Source organism: Setaria italica, chromosome I (assembly GCF_000263155.2).
Source record: "Setaria italica strain Yugu1 chromosome I, Setaria_italica_v2.0, whole genome shotgun sequence".
Lineage (NCBI taxonomy): Eukaryota > Viridiplantae > Streptophyta > Magnoliopsida > Poales > Poaceae > Setaria > Setaria italica.
The window spans coordinates 3,310,075-3,318,935 of record NC_028450.1 but is presented as its reverse complement, the minus strand read 5'-3'; the positions used below and the strand labels follow the sequence as shown (position 1 = coordinate 3,318,935).

Sequence of the window (8,861 nt, the reverse complement as noted above, 5' to 3'; positions counted from 1 at the left end):
ATTAAGACATCATCAAAATGATACTAAGAACTCTACAAGCTTCCCAAATCTTAACGCTATGAACATTCCTGGAAGTCCTGCGGTTTTAACTTTTTATTGGAGAAGGTAACATAAAGAATTCAATCAAGTGAAAACAACAGATTGTGACAACCCAATGTCACCAATCTGCTACCTACCCAGCAGCATATCTGCCATTATCTTGGATACTGACCTTGATCTTGGAGGAGGGTTGACGTCGACTTAAGAAGTGAGACTCCACCATATCATCATGCAAAACGTTGGAGATTGGCACGCCACAAATTATGCCCAGCTAGCACAAGCTGGGAAAAAAAAAGAACCGAAAAATAGTGTACGGTAACCTGTCAGCAACGGTTCAGTAGGGATAAATGTGTACCTTTCTTCCGAGTCAAGGTGCCAGAGAGGAGAGGGCAAAGGCTACATGCCAAAGACCAGGCCCGGGTAGCTCTCAGCCACAATCCATGGGGACTTTTCTCCTGAAATAATTAAAGGAAACTTGATTCACTGCTGGATCCATCTAAGCAGTAGACTGCACATAGAAGACTGACAGCTGACTCGCAGATGATTAGTCTAATAGCATGAGCTTTCACATGTAAATGAAGAAATGTCATTGGGTCAATCTTCCAAATAAACAGGGTTGATGACAGTTAAGGTACATAATATGAACATTGCACGATTGACAATGGGTCCCTCAATAAGTCAATGCATGAAAGCATTCACATCAAACAATTTCCCTTTTGTCAGGTTGATATGTGCAAGTACCGAATCAGCATAACATTTTATTATACACTAGGCACATCCATCAAGCATACATAGTTATCACCATTATCAATTTCTATACAGCGGGTACCTATATCTATCAGGTTTTTCTTTGATAGGTTGATAATCGAATCTGCTATAACTCGGGCGCTTGACTTCATATAGCCTCCTGAGGGGATAGAGATTCAGAGTCAGGACAGATGCATCATTAGTAGGTCTTAGAGAATATAACTCAAGGCAGATGAACTTAAATAATGATGAGCAAGATCCCCACCTGATGTCAGCATGAGGAGGGGAATACTCTGATCCTTTGCAAATCTAAAAACCTTTTCATCTCGAATAGCCACACCCTCTGGACTAACCTGGAAAATTGTGGAAGCATAATATGAGCAGAAAGGAACCGGCCAATGCATTGTTAAGCAGATCTATAAAAACTACTACAAGCCATTGCAAATATGTACATCTTCATGTCACATGAATGCTGTGAGAACATGTGTGGTTCACACGAAAGGACATACCTTTAGCCTGCCTAAAGGATCACCATCTAGAATATCAGTTCCAGCATTATACACAATCAACTGGGGCAGAAATCTACTTTCAGCTACCTGCAAACAACTAGGACCGTTTAAGGACCGATTAAGTGGGTTCCCAAGTTTAAAGCTGAGTAATAGAACAGTAATATTTGAGCTTGCTGGCAATGTATACAGGAAATCTGCATTCATGTTCTCTCTCTTTTTTTGCAAACTGGCAAGGCTGTTTTGAACAGTCCTACAAACAATCTTTCTAAGCAACATAGAGGGAATGAGTTTGGCGTAAACAAGTTATGCCAGTTTTATTTAGTTGGTGAATCAGTACGGAATAGAATAGCACAAAGAGTTTGTCCACAAAAACTCTTTTCCTTTATCCATTTACTGATATTTGACCAAATAAACAAATGAATGCCAGTCACAAGCTTATGTAGAACAATAGAACTAAACTACACTTCCGTTGCCTAAGAAAAGGCCGTCACCCGTCGGATGTATATTTTATCCTCCATATCATAAGTTCACAATACAAATGTTATTCAACCTAAAAAATAGCATGGCGTTTTACATGCATAACCCAGGCCCACACTGCTCAAGGAGAGTAACTGAACAAAGGATTAACTGCTAAAACTCGAACGCGCGAAACAAGTATTCCTGTATTGACATGATGTTCTTTCTCTTAAAACCAATCTGGACTATCTCGTGTCAAAATAACAAATTAGAGGATCTTGCAAGTCACAACAGGTCAGGCCATGGCATAACTGCCTAGAGATGACAAAGTTTGCATCTGGAAACTCTCTTGAGAAGCAGAATAACTACAATCCCTGAGTGAGGTAGCAAGTGTTTGCTGTAAGACAAGCTTATACAACTGCAATTACTTGATATAGCATGATGCACCATACATAAGTGTCTGCATCACATCCTTTGCAGTACTGATTACTTAAAACTAGCAGATTAACATCAAGAGAGCTCCTTCAGTTGATTCCCTTTCTCCAGCTGTACATAGCTATTTAATCCATCTTATTAACAGAAGGTAGAAATACACCCATTTTAGATCTAGAATTATGGATTTTTTTTTCTACCAGCAGAATTGAATCCTCATGGTTTAAAGTTCCATAAATTAATCAAAATTTAGTTTTTCTTCAAACTACAAAAAGGCATACTATATTGTCAGCTCGATCTATGACTGGATCACTGCTGAGAACTTTTTCATAATTCCTGGCATCCTAAACGGTAAAACAGCAACTGTCAGTGCTGAAATAAGGGTCCATCATGGTTCTCCCATAAGCCCACAAGTTGATGAGGTGCTCATTCCTAATTCTCTCCAAACAATTCTTAGTTCAGTGTTGTGCATCTGCACTCCAGTCTTGGGTAAGGAATAGGCTGAAACTATATGCATTCAGATACGTTCAAACACCAGAATAGGCAGTGTCTATATTGGCTTCAAAAGAAATGAGCCTTAGTCATACAATACGGTTTTTCACCTGTACTCACGAAAGTTGATCATTGGTTTAGTTAACCATCCTAAGCAACATGGGCCGCTATAATTGGCTGGTCAGGGTCTAAGCATGCAAAGCACCGTGTAAATATAGTATTAATAGCATCAGTGCCTGGTGATATCATCACACCATACATCTAATTTCCCAACTATTTTACAATATAATGTAATATGAAGCATACAGAAATATGCAACTCAAATATCATATTCTGCAGTCCAGATCCTTGACGCAACGAGTCATGCAAAATATCACATTCACAGTAAAAAAAAAATGAACACATGAGGACTTCCGTTAAAGCAACACATATATAACCACTGATATTATAGGTGAACTCAAAAAGATTAAGATACTATCAAAACGTACAGGTTACATTGAGAGCCTTATCAAGATTCTCCAAATAATCTTCTGTTTTTGTCCCACTCTAAAATGCAAACAGGTGTCAACTCCAACATGAAACAGATGCAGAAAAAATATAACAAACAGAGAACAGGATAAAAAGTGCTACTTACATCTAACTCGACCTTTTGATCAATGTATTTCTTAGCCACATGATCCTGAAACAAAATGATGTCCCTTTATACTAAAAAAGAAAAGGAACGAAAATGGACCAGGCACATTTTTTATGGATAGGCCTTCATGCGCTCTGAAGGTTAACAGTGCATCTGCTGAACCTCCTGAGCTACAAAACTGGATATACTGCACCCAAAACTTCCAATAGGTATGCAAATACCCCCCCCCCCAAACCCCCCCAGGGGGATGAACCCCCCCCCAAAACCAAAATAAAGCACAAATACGCACAGCCCTCCATCCCGCTCTCCCAACTCTCTTGGCACCACTAACGGGGGAAAGTTTAGGGTATAGGAACTATGAAGCACAATTCTCAATTTTGCAGTTCAGGCTGAGACCAGATGCAATGTAAAAGTACAGGGAATTAATATAGCATTTTTTGTTTATTACAAATGAACATTTAACTTCAGTTTGGAGTTAATTGCAATGCAGAAGACTGACTTGAAAGATACAGAATTATCAATGTCAGTCACACAGACAAAGCTAGCTGTCCTGTTCTTATGTCGTACAACTTACAAGTATTAAGTTCCAGTGCCCTGCAGGATGCAGAACTTGGTATGCCATATGTGGTAGACAAAATCCCATGATAATAATTTATATTTCTCAGAATGAAATATATGCACTATCAGCAAGAAAAAAAAACAGGAAATTCAGAAGGGAGGGGGGGGGTGCAGAGATTAGCTAAATATCAAACAGCAGTACACATTTGTTATTTATACTTTATAATAAGTTAATGAACAGCCTCAGGAAGGAGGTATCATGGTGATAGATGTAGGAACCGTTTCAGGGTTAACAGGGTTAAGTACTTACAAAAGGATATATTCCAGAATTGTACATGTCCAAAGTGTAAACCCTTCCTGCAAATGAAGAATAAATGCCAACGAGCCATGAAATAGTAGCACGTACAAAAGTATGAACAAGAAAATAATAGAGCACTCAGCCTCTCACCATCACCGCCAAAGTCTTTTTCATGACCATTTCCTTGGTGAGCATCTAGATCAATGATCATTACTCTGAAAATGAGAAGAGTGAGTGAGTGACTCATGAAATAAAGATAGCTCTATCGTAGTCTCATATCAATAGTTTCCATCATTCCTTAGAGTACTTTTAGCAGACAGTGATAAATTATAATGCCAAGGGAACTGCCTTTTTTGCATTACAGAAAAAAAGGAAGCATAATGATAGGTCAGCATACTTATCAGTTATCAGTGCATATAGTTACAGGAGATATGCTGTAGATGTCTAGTACAGCTGAATAGTTATCCTACCTTGAAATATTTAAACAGACGAAAGCAAAATGGATGCACAGGGAAATATCAGCATATGCACAAAATCCACCCCCTTCCTCTGCTGAACAGTGATGGCCTCCACCAATGTTGATAGCCCATCCCCTTTCTAGTGCAAGTTTGGCTGATAAAACAGAGCCACCCACCTAAAAGGTAAAAGCTCACTTCAGCATGCTCTTTGAACATCCCAAATTAAGAGCCAAAGGAGCACCAAAAGACAACAAAACATTTACCTGCTTCCGAAATGGGTAAAGAAGTTTTTGCTGAACAAGCAAGTTAGGGAGCAGCGCCACTGCTGGAACCTAGTATAAATCAGGAAATACTGGTTACATTCTATACCTAATAAACTTCCTACAATTTCAGCAAAATGAACACCAAGCAGACTAGTTTATAATAGAGAAATATGCAGATGGTCAAGTTCTTCAGAAACCATCATGCTTTTCATAACGCCGTAGGCAATTTCGTGGCCATTTATAGCAGGCTCATAGCAAGTAAAAGACCACACTGCCAAATATGCAATTCTGAATGTAGCAGTACCTCTACAATGCGGGCAACCTCCTCGCTGCTCTTAAGGCTGTTCAAGTATGACTCTGAGTGCACCTGATTGGTTAAGCCACAAACCATAAATTTACACTGCATCGTACAACGTACAGTACAGATAGCTACAAAAGAAGTGGATAGAAGCTGAGCTGCTTATCACGCACCAGAAGCAGATCATCCTCCGAGGCTTCCAGCGGCTCGACGATCCGGTCGCTCTGGAGGAGCCCCGCGTCCTCAAGGAAGCCGCGCACGTGGCCCCATTTCTACGAATCAAACGGGTGCCTGCACGAGTTCGTGAGACAGGCGCGACGAATTAATCACAGCACTGCGATTCAGCGCGGATAAGCGTGCGGCGCGGCCTAATAAGATAGATAGCTCACTGCTTCTCGAGCCCGTTGAACGAGATGTCGTACGCCGGCGAGTAGACCACGGGTGCCTGCGCGAACGGCGCGCGGTTGTTACGACCCACGGCAGCGAATCGAGGTTGCAGAGGAGGAGGGGATCGGGGGCGGGTGACCGACCTTGGAGCTCGGATGTCGTCGAGGTAGAGCCGGCTGGAGATGATGCGGCGGCGGCGGAGCACCTCCGCCGCTGCTGGAGCCCCCGACGCCGACGCCGACGCCATCCGCCGCCGGAAAGGAGAAGGCTCACCTGGTATGCTGCCGGCCTGGTGGGACCGTGGGAGTCGCCAGAGGTTGCCGCGCGTAACGGCTCTACTGGTCGCGTAACCTCTTGCTGGCTTTGCTGCTTCCGGGAGCCACCTCCGGCCCATTAATCTCGTCTCCCTTCCTTCTTCCCCGGCGACCCTCACCCCCGCAGCCTCCTCCACTACCCCGGCCGGCGGCTGCCACGCCGCCCGCCCGCCATACACCGCCGCCCTCCACCCCGCCCTTCCTAACCCGAAACCTGAACCCCTAAGTCCACCGGCCTCGACCACCGCCCGCGGCCGGAGCCGCCCCCGCCCACCTCCCGCCCCTCTGGCGAGCTGCTCCTTCCCCAACCTCCCCCGGCGGCGGCGCGACGAGAGAGACGATGGGAGGTGAAGGGAGGACGAAGGAGATCGTGCGGCCCGCACGAATCTCAAACACCGGTTCTGAAAGATGCATATGTTCTCCGGCTGCTTCCTGCACCGGCCAGGAGAACGAGAGAGCTCTTACTTCCTCCGTCTCAAATTGCAAGTTCATTCCAAGAATCTTAAGTGCAACAAATTATACTCTGGTTTCACGAGTCCTGACTCCTGACTGAACAATGCTAGGGATCAGGGGGGCGTGTAATTTTTGTTACATAGAGGTGGCAGAACATTTCGGCATCCCTCTTCTTGATCCTTTGTTGTTGCTGTTGTTTTCCCTTCAGACACTGCACGTTTCTTTTTTCTTTCTCCCATATGTTGGTGAGTGTTCTTTATGTAGTCTATTTGACATCAAGTGAATAAAGGTTGGCAGTACTATCATGGGATGCTAATGTAGATCGTCTAGTACTTTGGTTAGAGAGGGGAAGCCTTTAGTTGCGATGCCTTTAGCCCGTTTGCACTGTGCATATAGCAGGAAGTTCAGATCACACCTCGCTTCTTGATGCTTCCAGTGAATTGTTGCTTTAATTTCCTTTTGCTTCTTGATACTGGTATTTGCAGGGATGGAAAGTGTTGCGGATAGGAGATGTCTCAAGTTTGGTGAGCTCGAGTGCATGGATACAGAAGCTTGGACAGGGTAGGGAATAATCTGAATTCAGAAGCTCTCGGTGATTAAATGGAGTCTCTGAACTCCAGCTTCGGCTGGAGTGCTCTGTACTCTCTAGCCTGAGTTCTTTAGCAGCAGTTATAGTCTGTAGTAGTATGGGGAATTTTCTCTTTTTCCTTTTGAGATCAGTGTTGTGCGGATGTTTATGTCGAACGTTGCAATTGATGCAGTAGTTGTGAATTTCCGTTCTGCTCAGCATTGTGATTGGTTCCTAGCATGCATACCCCTGTGTAACTTCCAGTTCAGCCGAACACAGTTTTGTGGAAATGGATTGGTTCTGGACAGGATTTAAACCAGACCAGGATCGAGTGAGGGAAGGGGATCCACTGGATCCTGAACGGTTCCTGGTCAGGAACAGAACCAAAACAACTGAACGAGCCCTTAGTTAGATGCTTGGTCAGCGGGTGAAATCGCGGTCTCTCTCCCTAGCTTGTTCTTGTATACGAGACCAACTGGTTGCACATGAGGGCCTGGGGTTGCCTCAATCCGTGCACATCCACTTGCAAACTGCCTGCATGTGCGCGATTGCACGGAGCAATAATAGGAAACCCGTATACATTTAGCTCAACTTGGGTACCTGCGGACTACCAGTACGTAGTTTCCACGTACGTAGATCCTGCTCCGGCATCAATCTTGCATGTGCTCAATGCCTCAACCCACGATGCAAATAATGAGCGACCCAACCGAGAACCACCAGTAGCTTGGGGAGCATGGCGCAGACCGTACGGGAGAATCCGGGCGTGCACCGGCAGTTGCAGTACTACTGCCGGTTGGCTTTGCCTGCCGGGGCCCCGGGACCCTAGCTTTGGTTCTCCTGCTGTACGTACGGTTGCCGGCCGGTGAATGTGGCCGCGTTCACGGAAGCACGGCCGGTTCCCCCCGTCCCCGGCCAAACAAAAGCCAAACGACGTCATCGGCTACGGACTCCAAGATAGAGCGAGAGCGTACTGCTGCACTGCGCTGCACTTTGCCGGCAAATGCCACCAACAGCACAAGGCGCCGATCGAGAAAGCGCGGGGACGGAGCACCATGCTTGCTTTGCTCAAGGCGACGGGTGACCCAATGGCGAGAGGGAGATAGACGTACAAGCCAACTCGATCTATGCATGAGCAGTCTAATTGCTTGTCCATATGCTAGTCATCAGATCATTTTCTTTTCCTTCTTCGAGATGAGTCACCAGCTCTTTGTTCTTGATGTTGCTAGTAGTATTGTTCATTTGAATTTTTTCGTGGCCTACCGGTACAAGTTGTAGAATTGGTTTGCCATGCCGCACGTGTGCCGATGCTGGCGACATCGAGTTTGTTTAATGCCCGGTAGAGGACTTTAATTTGCTTTTGTTGAAAGTGAGATGTTACGCGAAGTACAAGAAAAACCATCCATTGATTATCTTTTCTGGCGTATACTACTTTTCTAAAGGCTAGAAAAGCTACTTAAAACTTGAATGGAGATCATGTGTGATCACCGCTGCACGTACTATTTTTTGGGCGGCTGCTTCCTGAGTAGTGGAAGTTTTACGAAGAGTTTTAAGGGTATTAAATTCAGAAAAAAGTATATTTTTCATCTCTCAAGTATTGCAAAAGTGTGATATTCATCCCTCATATTTCATTTGGTGCAAATGAACCCCTTAACTAACTAAACCAGTACGTTTACCATCCCCATCTTAGTTTAACAATGGTTTTTATCATATAACATTGGTTTAAGCCATGCAATCATCTTACTAATCACTGCTGAGCCATGACTAATGCTGAGTCAATCGTTATAATAATTTGGTGTGAATTGGTTCCGTTAATTTTTTTTATAAAATTTTTCCAAGATAGGCAATTTAGAGGATTCACTGTATTTTTTTAGATTTATATCTTTGACTCACATATTACATCGCTGAGTAGGGATTAGGTAGATGATTATGTGGTGCAAACCATTATTAGATGGCAC

At 44.0% G+C, this 8,861-nt stretch overlaps 1 pseudogene; it reads right to left on the bottom strand.

Moving 5' to 3' along the window:
* Positions 1-611: 611 nt before the first annotated feature.
* Positions 612-7,045, bottom strand: LOC101766259 (annotated as a pseudogene).
* Positions 7,046-8,861: the final 1,816 nt, after the last annotated feature.